Raw genomic sequence first — 23,269 nt, 5'->3', positions numbered from 1 at the left:
TAGCTCTCCCTCCCACGGGATTTGGGTGCAGAGAACTGTTTATCCGGTCTGTTTCTTTCAGGTTCCGGCGGTGTCTCAGGCAGGGGTCCTGCAGCTCCTGGGCCCTCCCCCACGGGAGCCCAGAGGCCTTATACAGTTTCCTCTTGGGCCAGGGATGTGGGCGGGGTGAGCAGTGTTGGTGGTCTCTTCTGCTCTGCAGCCTCAGGAGTGCCCACCTGACCAGGCGGTTGGGTCTCTCTCTCACCGGGTCTGGGAGCAGAGAGCTGCTGCGGGCCGGGATCCGTGGGTGTGGGACTTCCGGTAAACACAGAACGTGCAGGGTCCTAGAGAAATTCTGCTTCCGTGTGTCCCAAGCTCACCAGGCAGCTTTCTTGCAGCAGAAAATTTGGTCTTACCTGTGGTCCTGAGGCTCAAGTTCGCTCGTGGGGTGCTGCCCAGGGGCTCTCTGCCAAAAAGGAGCATTTTTAAGAAGCAGTGGTGGTTCAACGTGTGCTCAGCCTGTAGAAGAATGCAAAATGAACCATTATTATCACCTGTGCAAAGCTCAAGTCCAAGTGAATCAAGAACCTGCACATAAAACCAGATATACTGAAAATAATATAAGAGAAAGTGGGGAAGTGCCTTGAACACATGGCACAGGGGACAATTTCCTGAACAGAACACTAATACCTTATGCTCTAAGATCAAAAATCAACAAATGGGACTTCATATAATTGCAGAGCTTCAGTAAGGAAAAGGGCACTGTCAATAGGATAAAATGGCAGCCAACAGTTTGGGAAAAGATATTTACCAATCCCACATCTGATAGAGGGCTAATATCCAATACATACAAAGCAAAGAAGTTAGACTCCAGAGAATCAAATAACCCTACTAAAAATGGGTTACAAAGTTAAACATTTCAGCTGAGGAATATTGAATGGCTGAGAAGTTCCTAAAGAAATGTTCAACATCCTTAGTCATCAGGGAAATGCAAATTAAAACAACCCCGAGATTCCACTTTACACCAGTCAGAATGACTAAGATCAAAATCTCATGTGACAAGAGATGCTGGAGAGTAAGGGGAGAAAGAGGGAAACTCCTCCATTATTGCTGGGATTGCAAGCTGGTACAACCACACTGCAAATCTGTCTGGAGGTTCCTCAGAAAATCATACATAGTACTACCTGAGGACCCAGTAATACCACTCCTGGGCATATACACAAAAGACGCTCCAACATATAACAAGGTCACATGCTCCACTATGTTCATAGCAGCCTTATTCATAATAGCCAGAAGCTGGAAAGAACCCAGAGCTCCTTCAATAGAGGAATGGATACAGAAGAAGGGGTACATTTACACAATGGAGTACTACTGAACTATTAAAAACAATGACTTCATGAAAGTCATAGGCAAAAGAATGGAACGAGAAAATATCATTCTGAGTGAGGTAACACAACCACACAAAATAACCACACATGTTATACACTCACTGATAAGTGGATATTAGCCCAAAAGCTTGAATTACCCAAGATACAATCCACAGACTACACGAAGCTCAAGAAGAACGATGAAAAAAGTGCAGATGCTTCAGTCCTTCTTAAAATGGGGAACAAAAATATTTATAGGAGGAGATATAGAGACAAAATTTGGACCAGAGACAGAAAGAATGGCAATTCAGAGCCTGTCCCACCTGGGGATTCAGCCCAAATATATACAGCCACCAAACTCAGACGATATTGCTGATGTCAAGAAGTACATGTTGACAGAAGCCTGATATAGCTGTCTCCTGAAAGTCTCTGCCAGAGCATGACAAATAGAGAGGTGAATGCTAGGAGCAAACCACTGAGCTGAGAATGGGGTCCCCATTGGAGGAGCTGGAGAAAGGATGGAAGGAGCTGAAGGGGTTTGCAGTCCAATAAGAACAAGAATATCAACCAAACAGAGCTCCCAGGGACTAAACCACCATCCAAAGAGTTCACATGGACAGACCCATGGCTTCAGCTGTGTATGTAGCAGAGGATGACCTTGTTGGGCACCAATGGGAGGAGAAGCCCTTGGTCTTCCCAAAGCTGGAACCCCCCAGTATAGAGGAATGTCAGTGTGGGGAGGCGATAAGGGATGGGTGGTTTGGGGGCAACAGCCTCGTAGAAGGGGAGGCTAGGATAGAGGGTTTATGTTCACGAAATTGAAAAACTGGGGGTAACATTTAAAATGTAAATAAAGAATATCCAATTTAAAAAAATAAGAAGCATTGCCTGACATAAACTAATCAGATCTGGGCTTTATTGTTCAATGTCCTTACTATTGTATTACATAGCCCACTATTCTGTCAGTCCCAGTCAGTCTATAGTCTGTTTCACAGATGTGAAATTCCTGGATTCATAAGTCTCAAATGTACACCAATCAGATTTATACGTAAATGTGTTGAGACTCTGCCTTTTAGTAACAATTATCTGGTGGTTGTTCTAACTTGAAGATGTTGTTGATGACTTAGATGCAACTGCTGACTCAGGGAATGTTTGCAGAAGAAGTTTTCATTGACATCATGAATTATTGGCCCTCCATGCACACAGCTCATCTATCCCTATTGGTCAACAGTAACCTGGCATGGATTTATGCGAGTCCATTGATCCCCTTAACCTGACATTCCCTAGAGTCTGCACTAGATGTAGAACACCATGGGAAAAGAAACGATAAATTGATAGCTATTTACAACACTGAAAGTAACAGTTTTTCAGAGCAGTATTGGATAGAATTTTGTTGACGGAAATGATCATTACTCTAAATAAACTTAGCATGAATATACTCAACCAAATAGGAAAATAGAGAAGGAAGACAGGATAATAACAATAAAATAACAAACGGCTTCTTCCCTTCTCCATTTATTTAAAGGATAATCCTTTTACTTATCAAGGGACTTTGAATAGAATTTCTTTTACCTTGTTGGTTTGGGATCCATACAACCAGGCCCCCTTCTGGTAGCTGTTAGGACCTGATACTCATTTCAATCTGAAAAGATTAATTTTTAAAACAAAGATGACAGGGGGGGGGAATAGTATCATCTAGCAGCAAGTGTAAAAAAAAAATAGTCTTCTGTTTGAAGAAGCTTCATTCAAGTCCCCAGGTTCCATTTAGAGTAACTTGAGTGCTCTATTCATGAAGTTGGCTTTCAAACTCCTCAAAGACGATCTCCTTTGTTTTCAGATCTTCAGAGAAGCCTTCTAATTCCCAGTATCAAGGGTACAACAGAATCTGTGATCTGCAAGCAACCCGACTTATCAGCATTAATTATTGCTGAGCCAGTCATGTAAACAAATGCAATCAAAAATCTTAAGCATCAGCCTCCAGCTTGGATGTCACCTATTTTTCTGGCTGCTCATTCCCAGTCTGCCTTCAGCTCTCTTCTCTCCTGTGAACTGTTGGCTTTCCATGCTTCTGAGCACTTCTGATTTATTTCTTGTGTTTTGCTTTCTCACTGGGTGGGCACATCTGCTTTCCTGGCTTTAGCTAAATTCTCTATTATAATGAATTCTCATTAAACATTTCAGTATCAGCCCTTTTCAGCCACCCTACACCTGTATTTCTGACTGCCACAAATGGAATTCAAACCGCCATTTGAAAACAGGTTCATGCTGTTCTCCCCTCAGATTCACACACCTTACTCCCCTCCAGCTTTCTTTCTGATTCTCAATGTCCCCATGAGACTTAACTGAATTTCGTAAAAAAGAAAACTTCAGGGGTAACCATGATTTTAGTCTCTCCCTTCTTTCAATGCTATTCCAGCATAGGCAGTCATCAAATAACCTCGACCTGGCCAAAGAATCCTCTACAATGGTTTCTAATTAGAAACTGTCACTTGATGTCAATTTTCTTTTAGTAACCTACCTAACTGACTCCTGGGCCTGATCAGTCTGTCCCTAAGCAGTCCATCCTCACTCATATACATGTTATCTTTTTAAATGTCAATTAGTTCCGGGATAATAAGATAACTTTTTTCTTATACTACTTGTTGTGAGTGAAAGAGGCTCCATGTTCTAGCTATAGAAGCTAATTAAAAATGCAAACAAGAGGGCTGGAGAGATGGCTCAGTGGTTAAGAGCACCCGATTACTCTTCCAGAGGTCCTGAGTTCAATTCCCAGCAACCACATGGTGGCTCACAACCATCTGTAAAGAGATCTGATGCCCTCTTCTGGTGTATCTGAAGACAGCTACAGTGTACTTGTATATAATAAATGAATACATCTTTAAAAAAAAAAATACCTAGGAAGCACAAGGTCCTGGGTTTGGTCCCCAGCCCCGGAAAAAGAAAAAAAAGAAAAAAAACAATGAAAAAAAATGCAAACAAGACAGTGCAAGCAGATCCCTGGGACTCCCTGACCAGCCAACCTTACCTACTTGGTGAATTACAGGCGAGTAAGAGACACTGATTCAAAGAAAAACAAACAAACAAACAAAAATGTAGACAGCTTCCGAGAAGATACTTAATGTTGAAATCTAGTCTCTGCACACAAACAAATGATAATCAAGTATTTCAACCCTTAGTTTCCAAAATTGTAGTAATTAAATTTTCATTTGGACTGTTGACAACTTGCTTTTTGGAATGTTTGTTTAATTCATGTTGATGTCAACGTAAAGCAGTTTAGGCTCAAATTCAAGAAATGGTCATTATTTATACCCTAGACATTAGCTAACTCATAATTTTATTTATAAATTTTTCAATTTAGAAAAAGCAAACCTTGTACACTGCTCACTACAAGTGCCTTAACAGTTTTGGGCATAGAATGTACATTGAACACATGATTTGTAACTGGATGAAGAAACAAGCTGTTTAGTACAGATAATGCTTGCAGAGTCAACAACATCCTTCTCACTTGATTTTAAACAAGCATCTTTGTCTGCTGAGGTTATGTTCTTGCTTTTTATACCTGGCTAATCTTTACTTCATTTTCTTCAAAATGTAACATGTTTGATTTTTAATAGTCACTTGCTATTCATTAATGTGACAAATATACACTGAACACACATTAAAAGTCTGCTGTGTAATAGAGAGGAAACACAATCTACTGCAAACGAATGCATGTTTCAGTGAGCCTTTCTTACATGTTTATATGGGTGTAGTATTGGGTACATGTTATTACTGCAGATCATTGGAGAGCCATTGTAATGATTCGTGAAATATCTCCTAATTAGAATCTGATTTTCTACCAACTATATTACGTTAAATTGTTCTATGTGCACACAAAGTTAAAACACTTCCAAGCAAATAGCAAATCAAAAATCAACGTTATTTAGTTTACATAGAAAAGATATGTAGTTTTTATGCTAAGAGCATAGTAGAAGACTCTTATCTGTTTTTTTAATCAGATCGCTAAGGGGGATTTAGTAATCTCACAGTAGTCAGCATCGTGTTGTTTTAATGAAGTACTCGTAGAATTATTGACGAAAAAGGAGGCTGTTGGAATTTATGGTTTTGAAGGTTCTAGTTCATTTTCTTTGGCATTTGTAAAGGCCATGCATCATTGGCAGATCCCTGTCATAGAGCAAACAACCCACATTGAACCACAATGTAAAAGGAGACTGAGAACTCAGGGTAACGTAATATATTTCTTTTAAATGCTGTGTCCTAGCAACAAAGGCAAGCCACCAGATCTCACCTCACAAATGTTTGTTATCTAACAAGCATCTTGGGAAACAAACCTTTATAACCTAGAGCTATATAAGACAATTACCCAACATATATAGTGGCATGTTTAACATTGGCCTCATGGATATTTTTGTTCATCTGGAAGGAGGTAACCTGCTTTATGGAGTTGTACTGGATTGTTAAGGTGGCTTATCATATTAGAACGTTTGGGTGCTTACTAGCTATTTTCTGATTTGCAAGTTTCAAACTATAATATTGAAAATAATCAGGGTAGATGGGACAAATCGATAATAAAGCAAACCTGAACTAATAGAAGTCTGAAGGAGAATTTTTTTTTGAAAATTCTTGCCTCTGGAAGGAAAGAAACAATTCCAGAGTTGACCTCTGACCTCCACTTGTGCATCCTTGCAAGCAGATACACACACACACACACACACACACACACACACACACACGCACACACACACACACACACCCTATATTATGAGAAGTTTAAAAGGAGTAGATAAGAGGTTTACACCACCTCTGTAATTCTGCAACTCTGAAGGGGTGAAGCAAGGTGAAATCCACACTTCCTGCTCTACCACTGGCTGACCCAGTGTTCGATTCACTTCTTACACTTACTGTTTGTGGGCTCTTGATTCTCTCTGCATTTCTTCTGTTCCTGTCCTAGAGATAATTTAGGAAGTATACCAGAAGAGCTTCAACAAAGCCAGACTCCAAGATCTACTAGAGCTAATAGTGGTGAACTTAGCTCAAATAATAACACTGTCTAGGACAGTCTTTTGTAATTGTCTGTGTATAAGATTAGCTCTTTTCCCATATAAATTCAGAAAGGAGAATTTATCAACAGCCCTAAAAACATAGATTTTAACTGTGGAATGTGTTTAAGAAAAGAGAGTTTAGCTTTAATTGGTTTACTGTAATTTTTTACTTGCTATTCATCTGTTTTTCTTGTAAAAAGGATCTCATCATCTTGACATGAAGAGCCTTGAATAATTAACATATTTCCAAAAAATGCATGTTGAGGCAAGGCATAATTTTATAACCCCAATTTCAATGCAAAAAAGATCATGATAAATATCTAGAAAAATAAACAGAGAACTACCTGTTCTCTAACAGGGGAGAAAATTTGAAAAGAGTTTATTAATTATAAGTTATCAATGTTTTATTTACTAAATGTGCCAATTTTATTCTTCTACTCTACCTTAGAGAAACTCTAAGAAGGGAGATTTTACTACGTTCAAATAATCTTTTCATGTCCCAAAATAGATACAGATGCAAGATTTTAATTAATGCTGACCTAAGTCTAAAGAGTACACTTTTCCCACAGTAGGTTGCTGCCTATACAGTATGCCATTCATGAATTCTGAAGCTGACCTGAATATATGTCAAAAGTTAAATTCCAGGACTCAGAAGATGTAATTCTGTTGGCAATGTGTTTGCCTTGCAAGCATAGTAACCTGAATTCAAATATCAATGCCCACATTAAAACAATTGGGCACCAGGGTGTGTGCTTATAATCCTAGCACTGAGAAGGTATATGCCTGGGCTCAGGGGCCAACAAGCTTGCATAATTGGTGAATTCCATGCCAAGAGAGATCATACCTCATAAAACCCAATTTTATCCTCCTGTAGCCACATGCAAAATTCATGCACACACATACAAAAAAATTGAATTACTTTTATTTTAAAAAGTTGGTAAAAATAAGCAAATACTTTTTTCTTTTTTAGAAATAGAATCACGTATTGGATGGTAGAGAGAGATTCTATGATAAAGCCAAGAGTCACCAACCATTCCCATGTAGGTTCCAGGTTCAAAACTTTTAATGTTGGAAATCATTCTTCAATGTAACTAATGCTACCTACCAAGGGTAATATTTTAAGCATTGTACTTATTATTAATAATGGACTACATAAACCATATTGTCTGTGTCTTTTAAAGAGGGTTAGTAGCTTAGAGCACCAGGGAAAATTCAGTCAAAAGTCTCATTTATTGAGTTTAATGTCGTGATTTTAATCTTGGCCAACATTACCTGCATAAGCATAGTCTAACTCTACCCTCCCTTACCCCTAGCAATGAAGTTTCTATTGTACTGAAACCAGTGAAATAATGCTAGTCTAAACCTGTATTCCTACTGCTTAGGTGACAGAGACAGAAGGTTACAAGTTCAAAGACAATTTTGTGCTACATATTGGGTCCAAATTAACATTGGTATAACTCCTGGTCTCAAAACAAACTTTTTTCTCTTTGTTTCCATGATTGACATATTAGGTACATGAGTACAGAGACCATGACTGTTCTGTTCAGTTCTGGGATGAATGACTGTAAATGTAATGTTCACTGGCTATTGATGTACATACTTACATTTTTTCTTTTAGGAACAACCTAATAAATTCAATAAAGCTTTATCATAATTAGAGAGAGAGAGAGAGAGAGAGAGAGAGAGAGAGACAGAGAGACAGAGAGACAGAAAGACAGAGAGAGACAGAGACAGAGACAGAGAGAGACAGAGACAGAAATGGAATCCTACACTAGTGAGTAAATTTAAAATTTCTTCGTTCATGATTCTGTATACAAACGTGACATTGCTTTTGGCACTGTGTGAGTCCACCTTATTTTCGCATCATAAACTGAATGAAGTCATGGGGTAGCTCTTCTGGGCAGATCACAAAAATATAATTTACAACATATTTACCTTTCTTATCATAATAATTTCTTATGCTACAAGGCTTCAAAAGTCACAAAGTGAAGCTAATTTTGGACTAGGAACAACAGTCTCCAGTTAAATGTTAAGGCATTAGTCAATTCAAGCATGCATCCAATAATTCAAAATAAACATTTTCTACTTAAAAGCACCAAATTTTTCAAGACTAGAGGTACATGGGATGATGCAAAATATCTCAAGTATCTAAGAAACAAAGATGAAAAACGACAGTAATTGCTGGATCCAATAAATTATTCAGATATGTAACAGCACTAGAAAAATAATCACTTGAAATAATTCAAAATGAAATAGACTTTATGAAATGATATGAAGAAAAATGTTTATGGTAAGATTCATGAAATGGGTAGAAATCATTTTTCCTTGAGAATTCCAAAGCTTCACCCCAGACCATTGCCAATGTTGACTTACACATGAGGACCCTTGTTCACTTTCTTACAATATTTTTTCTTTCATTAGTCCATTCTTTATATAAACAATTTTTGTTGCATTCTTATAGTTCAGGATTTTCTGAAAATAAGTATAAATACATGTATGTGTACGTGTATTTTTCCTCATCTCTAATGATTTTATTTTGTGTATTACTCTAGACTCAGTGAGATAACAGACATTGGAACTTATTTGGTTAGGGTGTCAGAAGCAATTCAGGCTGGCTGTTTCTGACTTAGGTCTCTCTCATGCTGTCACTGTTTCACCAGGGCACTCAGATCTATTTCCTTAGATGCACATAGTTTAGAGGGCATGCTCAACGCTGTTAACAAGAGACTTTAATTTTAGCTGGAGGCCTCAGTTCCTTGTTAGATGCACTATTTATGACATTAGAACTGCTGACTTTACCCAAGTAATTCAAGGGGAAGCACATGAGTTTGATAAAGACAGAAACTGCAGGGACTTTCATATCTTTTTTTATAGGATATATTTTTATTTACATTTCAGATGTTATCTGCTGGGGTCCAGCCTTGACACCGGATCGGAGTTCTCAACTAGAAGCCGGGATATCTGGATGGCGCATAATAAATATATACAGACTACTCTTTGGGTACAAACTTACAGGCAATTTCAAGGCTTAAAGTTTCTCTCTCTCTCTCTCTCTCTCTCTCTCTCTCTCTCTCTCTCTCTCTCTCTCTCTTAGCTTGAGGCTGCACACACTCTGCATTCTCTGACACACTCTGCTTTTTTTATTGCGTTTTTTCTCAAACTCCCATACTCATGCACACCTCTTTTCATTACCCTTTCATTCTCACACACACTCTTCACACACACCTCACATTCTCTCTTCACTCTTTACATTCTCTTCTCATGCTCTCTCACTCGCTCTCACATTTGTTCTCAGACTCGCTCTCTCATTTGCTCCCTCATGCTCTCTCATTCACTCTTCACATGCTCTCTCTCTCATGCTCTTCTCATGCTCTCCAGCCTTTCTCTTGCCCCAGTCTTTTATTGATAATTCAAAAGTAGGTAGAAAAAAAGACATTGTATAATCATTGCCAAATCAAATTCAAAAGAATAACCACATTCCACAAAGAACTAAGAATTACAATTGTTTTCCAAAGTTTCAAGCTTCCCTTATTCCCAGGGGAATTGATTTATTGATTTAGTTTACTAGTATATAATTTTATATATTCTACACTTCTTTATCCAGGAACCATTCTCAAACGTTAATTCCTAACTTCAATAACTTTTTCCTTTCTTAGGGTTCCAATGTTGGCTCCAATTCATTTTCTAATAATTTCTTTAAAGTTTCTTTACAAGTCAAGCTATCTGGAACTACTATTGTGCAGTTATTACATTACATTGTTTCCAAGATGAGAACACACAGCCTGCACCCGGGCCAGCATGCTGTGCTGTGTCCCTGTGCCTCAATTTCCAATTGTCTAAGAATCATAACATCAAGGAACATCTAGTTTCACAGAATTCACCAGAGCAGAAGGAGAAAGAAGTAGAAAAGTCAGACATAATAGAATAATTTTGTACACCAAGGACAACTGAAAGGCAGTCTCATGTACAAATGAAATCTATGCAGCCGTTTTCCAGGTCTAAGGTTAGGAGAATTGGGAACAACCAGTTTTTACAAAGAGCTGCTGCGGACTACTGGGATGTCTCCATCTCAGCCTACTGCAGGCAGCCTCTTATTTCAGATGGCGGGTCCCCTGGAGGCATGTGTCTCCTGCTTCTCAGGGTCCCAGATGCCACCCTATTTTACAAGGAGCTGCTGCGAACTTCTGAGATGTCTCCATCCCGACCTACTGCTGGCAGTCCCTGTCATCTTATGTTGTCCCCAGCAGTTATCTCCTTTCCCAGTGGTTTCCCCTCCAGAAACCCGCTATCCCATTCCCTCTCCCCTGCTTCTATGAAGGTGCTTGCTCACCCACCCATCTACTCCTTCCTACCTTCCAGCCCTGACAATCCCTCACACTGGGGCATCAAGCTTTGACAGGGCTTTTCCTCCTATTGATGCTGGACAATGCCATTCTCTGCTACATATGAAGCTGGAGCCATGAGTCCTTCCATGTATACCCATTGATTGGTGGGTTAGTCCCTGGGAGTTCTGGTAGTGTCTGGTTGGTTGATATTGTGTTCTTCTTACGGTGTTGCAAACCCCATCAGTTTCTTCGGTCTTTTCTCTAACTCATCTGTTGGGGTTCCGTGTTCAGTCCAATGGTTGGCTGAAAGAATCCTCATCTGTATCAGTAAAGTTCTGGCAGGAGCTATCAGAGGACACCTATATAGGGCTACCCACTCCTGGGCATCAACAATAGTGAAGCCCACTGGGTTTGGTGGCTGCATATGGGATGGATCCCCAAGTGAGACAGTTTCTGGATGTACTTTTTTGTTTGTTTGCTTGTTGGTTTTGTTTGTTTGTTGGTCCTTCAGAGGACCAAGGGCTTCTCTTTCCATTGGTGCCCAACAAAACCATCCTCTGCTACATATGAAGCTGGAGCCATGGGTCAGTCCATGTACAGTCTTTGGGTAGTGGTTTAGTCCTTGGAAGCTCTGGTTGGTTGGCATTTTTGTTCTTATGGGGTGGCAGGCCCCTTCTGTTCTTTCAGTTCTTTCTCTTATTCCTCCAACAGGGTTCCGTTCTCAGTTCAGTGGTTTGCTGCTAGCATTTGCCTCTGTATTTGACATGCTCTGGCTGTGTCTCTCAGGAGACATCTATATCTGGTTCCTGTCAGCATGCACTTCTTACCATCATCAATCTTATCTAGTTTTGGTGGCTGTATACATATATATATATATATATATATATATATATATATATATATTTATATATATATATATTCACAAGTGGGGCAGGCTCTGCTCTAAACTGCGCCTCCCTATTCCCTCCCAAGGGTATTCTTGTTCCTCCTTTTAAGAAGGAGTGAAGCATCCACGCTTTGGTCTTCCTACATCTTGAACTTCATGTGGCCTATGGATTCTATCTTGGGTAATTAGAGTTTATAGGCTAATATCCACTTATCAGTGAGTGCATACCATTTGTGTTTTTCTGCAATTGGCTTACCTAGCTCAGGATATTTTCTAGTTCAATCCATTTGTTTATGAATTTCATGAAGTCATGATTTGTAACATGCACTAAAACAAGTGATTCAGGCATAGATGTTTTAGTGAATGATTAAACAGTGGGTTACAGATCACCCTACAAATTATTTACTTATTACTAAAAGGAAATGTGTCTTTGGTAATGTTCTAGTGGTAAGAGGTAGACTAACACACAGAATTTCAAGACTCATGGTGCCATGGGAACTCAGGACATAACCCAGCACTGCTAACTCTGGAATTTTTTCATAAGGAACCAGAAGCTAAGATGAGATAAAATTCCCTATGCTAGTTCGTCAGTACTCTAAATAATTCAGAGGTGTGTGAAAAGACAAAGAAGTTAGAAAGCAATCTAGAGGGAAGAAATGTAATAAAACCAAAGAATAGGTGAATATTAATGGGTAGAGCTATAATGATCATGATTTAGATAAATAGGGAAATTTTTATATGTGCTATATGTTGAGATGTTATTGAATTCACATTGAATGTTTCACTCTTTGTTCCTATATTTCCTCCCATAAGTATGTTGCTCTCCCTTCCAAGAAGGACTGAAAAATCCACATTTTGTTCTTCCTTCTTCTTGAGCTTCATATGATGTGTGAATTTTTTCCTGAGGTATTCCAAGGTATTCCAAGGACTAATATCCACTTATTAGTGAGTGCATACCATATGTGTCTGTGTGTGTGTGTGTGTGTGTGTGTGTGTGTGTGTGTGTGTGTGTTTTGACTTGGTCACCTTACTCATGATATTTTCTACTTCTATCCATTTGCCAAAGAATTCCATGCAGTAATTGTTTTTGATAGCTAAGTGGTATTCCATTGTATAGCTGTACCACATTTTCTGTATCCATGCCTCTGTTGAAGAACCTCTGGGTTCTTTCCAGCTTCTGTCTATTATTGGGCATAGTGGAGCATGTGTCCTTGCTATATGTTGCAGCATCTTTGTGCAAGTGCCCAGGAGTGGTATGGCTGGGTCCTCAGGTAGTACTATGTCCACTTTACTGAGGAACCACCAGGCTGATTTCCAGAATGGTTGTACCAGCTTGCAATCCCACCAACAATGGAGGAGCGCTCCCCTTTCTCCACTTCCTTGCCAGCATCTGTTGTCACCTGCATTTTGGATCTTAGCCATTCTGACTGGTGTGAAGTGGAATCTCAGGATTGTTTTGATTTGCATTTCCCTAACAACGAAGAATGTTGAACATTTCTTCAGGTGCTTCATGGCTATTCAATATTCCTCAGTTGAGAATTCTTTGTTTAGCTCTGTACCCCATTTTTAAGAGGGTTATTTGATTTCCTGGAGTCTAACTTCTTGAGTTCTTTATATATATTGAATATTAACGCTCTATCAGATGTAGGGTTGGTAAAGATCTTTTCCCAATCTGTTGGTAGCCATTTTTTCAAGATGACAGTGTCCTTTGCCTTCCAAAAGCTTAACAATTTTATGAGTGTAAGCCATTGGTATTCTGTTCAGAGCATTTTCCCCTGTGCCTATGTGTTTGAGGCTCTTCCCCATTTTCTCTTATATTAGTTTCAGTGTATCTGGTTTTATGTGCAGGTCCTTGATCCACTTGGACTTGAGCTTTGTACAGGGCAGAAAGAATGTATTGATTTGCATTCTTCTACAGGGTGACCTCTAGTTGAACCAGCAGGATTTGTTGAAAAGGCTGTCTTTTTGCCATTGGATAGTTTTAGCTCCTTTGTGAAAGACCAAATAACCATAGGTGTATGGGTTCATTTCTGGATCTTCAATTCTATTCCACTGATCTACTTCCTGGCTCTGTGCCAATACTATGAAGTTTTTGTCACAATTGCTCTGTATTACAGCATGAGGTCAGGGATGATGTTTCCTGTAGAAGTTCTTTTCTTGTTGAAAATAATTTCTTTTCTAGACAATGTCTTTGGAGTTCTGTAGGCTTCTTGTATGCTTATGGGCATCTCTTTTTTTAGGTTAAGGAACTTTTCTTCTATAATTTTGTTGAAGATATTTACTGACCCTTTAAGTTGGGAGTCTTTACTCCCTTCTGTAAGTATTATCCTTAGATTTGATCTTCTCATTGTATCCTGGATTTCCTGGATGCTTTGGGTTAGCAGCTTTTCATGTTTTACATTCTCTTTGATGGTTGTATCAATGTTTAATAGAAAATATCTTCTGCCCCTGAGATGCTCTTTTCAATCTCTTGCATTCTCTTGGTGATTCGTGCTTCTATGACTCCTGATCTCTTTCCTAGGTTTTCTATTTCCAAGGTTGTCTACCTTTGTGATTTCTTTATTGTTTTTATTTCCATTTTTAGATCCTGGATGGCTGTGTTCAATTGCTTCACCTGTCTGGTTGTATTTTCCTGTAGCTCTGTAAGGTCTTTTTGTGTTTCCTCTTTAAGAGCTTCTTCTATTTGTTTACCTGTGTTCTGTATTTCTTTAAGGGAGTTATTTATGTCCTTCTTAAAGCCCTTTATCATCATCATGAAATGTGATTTTAAATCCAAATCTTGCTTTTCCAGTGTGTTGTGGCATCCAGTGTTTGCTGTGGTGGGAGAACTGTGTTGTGATGATGCCAAGTAGTCTTGGTTTCTGCTGCTTAGGTTCTTGTGCTTGCCTCTTGCCATCTGGTTATCTCTGATGTTAACTGGTCTTGCTCTCTCTGACTAGAATTTGTCCCTCCTTATGGACTTGTGAGCCTGTGATCCTGTGATCTTAGGAGTGAGAGCGTTCCTGGGAGACCAGCTATCTCTGGGCAGGTTTTGGGTCTGGAAAGCGAAGGCTGTGGGACAGCCTTAGCTCTGGGTACAGATGGAGACCTGAAGGGTCATGTTGCAGTCCCCATCAGCTCCAGTGTCTTGCGTGCTCCTGGTAGGCCTCTTTTTTGACAATCAATGGAGAGATAGTGGGGTCCCACCTGTGGGCAAGTTTTGTGTCCAAAGGGCTGTGAGACAGCCTTAGCTCTGGGTGCCGATGGAAACTCCCACCTGTTTTTAACAGAAACCTGTTTCATTAGAGTTGGGAGTTACACTTATCTGCAGTATAGGGAAAAGTACTTGGATTGCAGTGAGAAACTATGATGATTTAGAAAATTGGCAATAGTTCCTTTTCCTCTCCTTTTCTAATGTACATAACTCCACCTCCTATTAAGTGAGATTTAAATCTAATCGCACAGCTGCTGGTTACTGTAGCGGGAAATATTAAAAATGGAATACCATCTCAAGCTAGCGCTGGCACCAGAAGAGTGTTCCCATCTTGATCAGCCAGGCTTGTCAATACTCTCTGGCCCAGAGCTCCCAAAATGTCTCCACTCAACTCGGTAAGTTTCCTTGGAGGATAGCTGCCATGTCAGCCCCATAAAATAACCACTCGTCATGGTTAACTGTCTCAAATCCCTGTAACCGGATAACATCAAAACTCTAGAGGCTTGTAATTTATCAGTCAGATTTATATCAGTAAATTCTCACCCCACAAAATGTCCACACAATGAACTCAGAGCCAATTGATATTGATATAAGCTGCCCACCTAGATTGGACAAAGTGACCTGTAACACTGCATCCCATAAATGATATACATAGATACCTGTGGCCATTTAAGGCCACACCAATCTCAGCCATCCTTCTCTTCCTCCATCTTCCTTTGTTCTCTCTCTCCATACTCTCTGTCCTGTCTCTAAAATTCTCAGGTCGCCTTTTTTTTCATTGCCCAATCACAGGCGTTGCCTTATCGTCTGCCTGCCCTCGCCCGCATATAGACATCAATCCACAGGTTACCATTAAGATATGTGTCACTTGAGGCTGGGGATTTAGCTCAGTGGTAGAGCGCTCACCTAGGAAGCGCGAGGCCCTGGGTTCGGTCCCCAGCTCCGGAAAAAAAAAAAAAAAAGATATGTGTCACTATACTTCTATGAACGTTTTGCCAAGCTGTTTATTACCTTTTGGTCCATGAACTATCCAGCTGAATAGGTTTATCACTTGCTTTACTCTCTTGGCAATTTGTACAACACCTCCTGACACAATGCTTCCAGGTCAGTTCTGGATCCGTTCTTCTAAGACTTGTAACTGAAATGAAGCGCTGATGTCTTCAGCCACAGAATCCTATTTTCAATTCTAGGAGGTTTCCAAGGGCAGTGGCAATAGCCAACGTTGCTTGGGTAGTTTCTTTGATGTCTCTGACTAACATCTCAAAGGAAAGGTTTTTTTGTTTGTTTGTTTCTCTCTCTCTTTTTTTGGTTGTTGTTTTGTTTGTTTGTTTGTTTTTGCTTTTGTTTGTTTTTAAAGACTCTGCATGGTTTTTGTTTTTCAGGAGACATTATTACCAGAAATAATACATTTTATTATAATTTCTTTTAAATTATATAACACATACATATGTATATACATACACGTGATATATTTGTAAACACATTCCCCTGTTTTTTATTGAATAGCCCCGTTCTTATTTTTCCATCTTTGCATGCTCTCTCTCTTTCTTTCTCTCTCTATCTCTCTCTTTGGTGACCTCTTTCTCCTAATTTAAGTCCCTCCATTATTTTTCCCACATCTGCCCTCAGACAACTTGGTTTCCATTTTGAATGCCCTTTGAAAAGTCCTTAGATTGGCTTATGCAATAGAAACTTCTCTGTGAGCTTAAAACCTTCAACCCATGCTTCAAACTTTAAAATAGAGTAACAGAGAGAGGACAAAATAAAACAAAGGATTTTAATCTGTTTTATTCCTCTGTTCTCCAAATCTATGCAATATTAGATTTGTAAATCCAAAACGAGCATAATCTACAAGAATTATTATTTTCACAACTTATAACAACATTAAATTTTAAAGAAATCTTCTTACACATAAAGTGCGGATGCAGCAAAAACAAACTCTTGTGAACCTTCAATTAAATGCATCAGTCATTAAACGTTTATCCTAATTTGCCCCTTTACAGAGAGCATTCCACAGCATTCCGGAAAAAGATAACTGTAGTCCACAAAACTCATTTTCCACAATAGACCTAACTCTATTCCTAAGTGCTTTCAACTAATTAAATCCACCCAAATTAGACTAAATTCAGGTTTCTTTCCTTAAGTAAAGTGATTTTGGATTTCAAAAACATTTGTGTAATACTTTCACAGTAATATCTATTATACCCTTCAAATACCAGGATACCACAATCTAGCCAGTTAACATATCAAAACAAAACAACAGCAAAAGAACACAAGATAATTCACAATGGAAAAGTTTGATTTTCTACCTAAGTGTTATGAAAGGTGCTTCCGTGAACATTTTCATCTAGGTTTCCCTGGGTCTTTCCCTTGGTCTGTGATTTTAATTTGCTTGAATGTGCAGCTGGGAGTCTATATGCTGGTTAATTAGAGAGCTCTGAATAAATATCAGAGGAAATGCCAATAGGTTTGCAAAGGTGTTACAGAATTTTGAATCAACATCTTTGTAGGGGCATGAAAGTTCCAATCTCTCTACATCGTCATTTGTACATATGTCTCTCTTTGAGTGTTTAGAACATAGAAAGGCAGTTCATGGTAGGTTCAGCTTGAATTAAAGTGGTGGCTAATGGTGTTCTGTACTTTTTCTTCACATTCTTGGGATATATTTGCTTGCTTTGTCGACTAGAGTAACCATGGCCTCATGGAACAAATGTGGGAATCTTCCTCCTTTCTTCTATTTTCCTTTGGGAATTTTTGGAAGGGCCCTCAGTGAAGACAGATAGTAACAGTTTCTTAAGTGCTTGGTTGAATTAACCAGGCAATGTGTAATTAATATTTTTTTCTGATCAATCAAGATTCGTCAATGTCTTGATATCTTCAGTTAACTATTGGTTATATGTATTTCATTTATCTTGGTAGCAAACTTCATTATTTCTTCTTTTTTATTTGCTTTGAAGGGAGATGATTTTATATTTCTACTATCTTAGACTAAATTTTAGGTTGCTGATTTTGTTATTTTAATTACATATTTATACTTACAAATAACCTTTGTAACTCCGTTGGTCCAGAATCTCAATTATTTTTGCTCTGTTCAGGTTAACATTATATTTTTTTTACAATGTATTTCCCAATTTTCTTATGGCTTCTTCTTTATCTTTCATTGATATGTTTTTGAGAATCTCTGTATATTCCATTTATGCTTATATTTAATTCCACTGTGATTAGAAAAATATGCTTTTTGGTATATTGTCTTATTATTGGCATCTCACTTTATTAGAGAACATCAGGTCCTCTAGGAAAAAACAAATGTGAGTTTGAAATGCAGGTATACTCATTGTCATCAGTAGACACATCTACTATAAGCCCTTCTAATACACTGTTCATTTTTCTTATTGAAAAGGCCACCTGCCAAATTTTCTTTGTCCTCATAATTCATAATCAATAACTATCTTGATATTCTATTTGATGAACTATTATTCTTCCAGACACTTTATCTATCATCTCGATTTCTTTGAATGTATTTATCTTATTTATTTAAAAGTTGTATTCTCCTAATTAAATATCTAGAGCCCTTAAAAATAATTGTTGTTTGCTTCATGTTAGCTTACTTATGTCTGTCCTCACACACCATATTTTGAGTATATATTTAGTTTAATTTAAAAGAAGGTCTTTTCAAAAAGCATATTGTAGAAACTCTACTTGTCAATTTCTTTCATCCCCACATTGATAGTTCCTACTGGACAGTATATTTAATTACCTCTGGCCATGCAAACTAACTCTATGAAGATTATATCTCATGCAGTATACAGCCACCAAACCCTGGAATACCAGTTTATTTTTTCTCATTTTCATCTTTTATTCTGTCTACCTATGGTTTGGTTTTGGTCACCACAAACCTGAGACTGCTATTCTAATTTTATAATTCATATCTCTTTTTTTACATAGCTAATATCTTGGATCATTTTTTCTTTCAGATTTCCCACATTCTATATTTAACATTGGCTATATACAGGCTAGCTGACTCTTCAGTTGTGTGCCTAGACTGAATAGAAATTGTTTAGGTATTGTTTAAGTGGTAGGTAGAAAACTGTTGGTTTTATTTTTTATTTATTTATTTATTATTATTTTTGGCTTGTAATGTCCAGTCAGTGGCCATGCTTGTGGATTTGTGTTTTTATAACTCTTTCATGAGCAGATTCTACTTTTATAACTCATATCTCTTCTTTACACAGCTAATACCTTGGATCTTTTCTCCTTTCAGATTTCTGACATTCTACATTTAACATTGAGCATATACAGGCTATCTGACTCTTTGATTTATTTTGCTTAAGGCTTTTCTGTCGGAGATAAAGGAAGTCTGTATTGTTGCCCAGACCTTCAGGAACTTTCCTTCTCCTGCAGTCATGCTTAGGAATCTGGTATAGGGAAGGAGTTAACTTCTAATTTACCTGGCTTGTCTCTCCTAGTATAGGATCTCTCTGTCCATAAAACCAGTGAACCATCATTGCCGAAAAACCAGGTCAGTATTCTCTGCTTGTCATCCTGAAATATGGTTGAGCAAGGAAGATAGAAATTGTTTTCTCTACTGTACCTGTTGAGCACAAGTTTTTACATTATGAGCTAGCAGATAGGATGGAATGCTTATGCACTGAGCCTTACGACTAGAAATATCTCTAAACTAAAAGCTGGCAAGAAGGGAGGCATAGCATCATAATACAAATCATCTGTTAGCATTTTCTATAAACCAGATCTGGCAGTAGGAAAGTAGCTGAAAGTTGAGAGATGCACCTAGTTCTTACCAATACTTAGTTGAATGAATTTTTCCCTTGGCTGGATGCAGAGGCTGCACTTTCAGGGAGTGATTTTTTAAAATATTTTTCTCTATTTACATGATTGGTTGTCAAGGAAAGGGCTTATTGCACTCTGGCCTCTCTCCTTCAAAATGCAAACTGAAAACTTGTTATTAATACAAAACCTGTTTTCGGACCCCAATTATGAAGTTCACATTCTGGCATTTGAAATATGCAACTCTGAAAATAGATTTTAAAAACAGTGTTAAAAAGTGATTACATATACAAGTGTGGTTCTAATATATGCTATGTAAGGTTATTCTTTAACAGATCTCTCTAAAACGTACATATTAGATTAGATATGTAATTTAGAATGAAGTATAAGAAAACTATGGAATATTAATTATAGCTAGCATTTAGTATTAAACATTATGTTTAAAACAATTAATAAAATATAGACCTTACTTGAGGAAACAAGAAGCCTAATGAAAAAATGTCAAAGAAATTTTGGAGGAAGTATATAATATGTTTGGTCATTTTAAATATCAAAGATAGGCACAGTAATGAAATCGATAAAACAAAGACTCCAGTAATCTTAAATGAAAGCCAATCAGCTTTTTATAAGTGAATAATTCACTTGGATCAGTTATTTAGTCGACATTTGTTATGTGTTTTAGAGGGTCATCACATCCTTTATCATTCCTTCCAAATTTTGTTCAGCTGAAAACAAACATAAAATCAGACAGATGGATAGAAAAATAGATAAAACTGGGCTAGCTGGTATAAATGAAATATGTGGCCACAATCCTATTTCCTGTTACTGTAACTTGTGGGCACTGAGAACTTTCCAGTACCCCATTCCCACTCACCATATTTTTGGAGATTGATTCATAAGCTGAATGCATGTAGGAACAAAGGGACAGAAATATATGGCATTTGTGGACAGACTTCTCCAAAACAGAAAACCAAAAGTGCTAGACATACTCATGCATTTTTTAAATCTGAGCAAAAGAATTGAGAAGATTATTTCAAATTTAAATCTTAGTGTGTGAGGTTATATGTGTTCATATTAGGGTATGTTTTCAATAGTGAGCAATATAAGGTCAAAGTCCCTGACCTCAAGGAGAACAATGTCTTATGATACTCAATTAAAAATTGCCGGGGTTGGGGATTTAGCTCAGTGGTAGAGTGCTTGCCTAGCAAGTGCAAGGTCCTGGGTTCGGTCCCCAGGAAAAAAGGAAAAAAAAAAAGAAAAAAGAAAAATTGCCATCTTCCTGTATATATAGGTACCATTACAATCTAGTAATAACTATTCATATTTTCCTTTTACATTAATTTCTATAGTAGCCATACTATTCATGTATAAGTAAAACCTGTATAAAAAAAATTATCCATATTTCAAACTTTTTTCATTCTGAGAAATATGAATTGTCATGACAGGCACATTTTCCCCCATGCATGTCCTCTTCACGATGTTGTATTTTGCAACATGTAATAAGGATATTCCTATATATTATATTATCTCCTGTACAGGCCACAATGTTACTCTATGTAAAGTGAAGACTTCTCTCACATTAGACAGAGATTGATCTTATCTGCCCACTGCTGCTTAGATGATCAGAGTGTTACCACCTGATTTATGGTACTAAGGTAAAATTTTGAGTTCATGGAACAATTGTCTCCTAGTGTTTTATAGAGAGAGTGTATTTTATCCCCATCTAAATTACAGGCTCTTTGAAGCAAGTATCTTTTTACTGCTGTATGCTTTACTACGGCCTGTGCACACTTAGAATACTCCATAAATATTCTCAGATAATATTTATAACAAATTTTACATGGATGCAATTTCATTAGGTTCACTGTTCCATGTAGATTTAAAGCTGCATAAATTACCAGAGTGACCCACTTTGTGATATCTTACCTAGAAGACTCTAACTTCCGAAGCAGCTTTCAGATTCTACTCAATACTTTTATCATTCTTGAAAAACATTTAAAACTGACCTAGAACCATTTCTAAGTCTCTAGAAGTGAAACAGAAAGGTACTCTGGGGTTAAAGCTATATAAATGGGAAATAACGAGGTATGTCTAAGCTCAAGTCTAATTTTGATACTACCTATTGTAATGTTAATTATAGGTCTTCAAATTGACTATATCTCGAAGAAACTAAAATCCATAAATGGAGGGCATACCTGTGACTCAGATCTTGAGGCTGGAAGATACCTTGCTTATAATCCAGATCTTGAGGCACAGTGACCATGAACAGCTTAGGTCCAGGCATGATGGTACATACCATTAATCCCAGAGACAGAGATAAGCAAATCTCTGAGTTCAAGGCCAGCCTGGTTCAGAACAAGTTCCAGGTAAAGAAAACCTTAGGTCCAGGTATGATACACACCTTTAATCTCAGTACTCAGGAGACAGTGCATGTAGATCTCTGAGTTCAAAGTCAGTCTTCGGAGCAAGTTCTAGAACAGTCAAGCTTAACCATTAAAGGAAATCATTGAAAACAGAAAACTGGTGAAGATATAAAAGAAAGAGCAGACCATGTTGTAGCCCCAGTAAGCAACATAACTTCTCAGCTTCAGTCACGTGGCTTTCTTTAGAGTCATGAATAGAAGAGGTTACTGGAAGAGTTGATGCTGGTTCGCTGAAGCTAAGAAATTAGTGATGATTAAGACGAGACCAGTATCAACTAGATGAAATCTTTTGGGAATTGTTTTCTGAGAGCAGGAGGAAACTGTATCCCAGAGACAGACATTATGCTGGACACTAGATTTGGTAATGTGTAAGAATCAGCTAGGTGTTACTGATTTTGAAGAGAGATTAGGGACCTAGGATGCTGAATTGAATTGGAACTGCCATTACACCTAAATTCAAATATATACTCTCAGTTTAAAGAAAGATGTTTTATTGAATATTTTATTTATTTACATTTCAAATATCATCCTCTTTTTCGGTTTTCCCTCTGGAAACACACTAACCAACCCTTCTCCCCCTGCTTCTATGAGGGTGCTCCCCCAGTCCTCCTGCCACCCCACTCTCACATTCTCCTACTCTGGGGAATCAAGCCTTCAGAGGACCAAGGGCCTCTTCTCCCATTTATGCTCAACAAGGCCATCCTCTGCTATATATGTGGCTGGAGCCATGGGTCTCTCCATGTGTACTTTTTTGTTGGTGGTTTAGTCCCTGGGAGCTCTGGGGTGTCTGGTTGGTTGACATTGTTGTTCTTCCTATGGGGTTTCAAACCCCTTTTCTTTGAAATCTAGATAAATAAAAACCTATCAAGGAGAAATATCCATCTCTTTTCTGTATTACCTACAAGAGGCTACTATGTCCATTTGGCAAGAAGGCAGACCTGGTTTCAGTTTGGCAGGTCTACCCTTTCCTAGACGACTGTCACATCACTTTGTCAGACTGAGTAGCCTCTTGGGTCCAGCTATCTCCCCCTTGACACAATGTCATGTTCTTGAGTACAATTCTGTTGTGAGTTTGGCAGTCGATGGCCATTTCCTTTTAGGAAGAGGCTATTTGGCTGCCTTTCATAGTCTTATTTCCAATTAACAAGAGGGCATTTGTATGTGCATAGCTGCATTTTATAAATTAAGCAAACAGTTGCAGAAATATTATTTAACTCACAATTCTCTGTAACAGCAGGTTTCCAGGAGAAGAAACGCTTAGAACCAGGT

General features: G+C 38.1%; 1 long non-coding RNA gene across 1 annotated transcript in view; it reads right to left on the bottom strand.

Annotated features, from left to right (window-relative positions):
- The window catches only part of LOC120103593 (uncharacterized), a 104,632-nt gene that overhangs the window by 14,180 nt on the left and 67,183 nt on the right, over positions 1–23,269 (bottom strand). The window contains exon 3 of the long non-coding RNA XR_015623497.1: positions 396–498. This is a non-coding gene — a long non-coding RNA (uncharacterized LOC120103593). The remainder of the gene's footprint in view (positions 1–395; positions 499–23,269) is intronic.

Source organism: Rattus norvegicus, chromosome 6 (assembly GCF_021556685.1).
Source record: "Rattus norvegicus strain SHRSP/BbbUtx chromosome 6, alternate assembly SHRSP_T2T, whole genome shotgun sequence".
NCBI classification, from domain to species: domain Eukaryota; kingdom Metazoa; phylum Chordata; class Mammalia; order Rodentia; family Muridae; genus Rattus; species Rattus norvegicus.
This window is presented reverse-complemented; position numbering and strand designations above follow the sequence as displayed.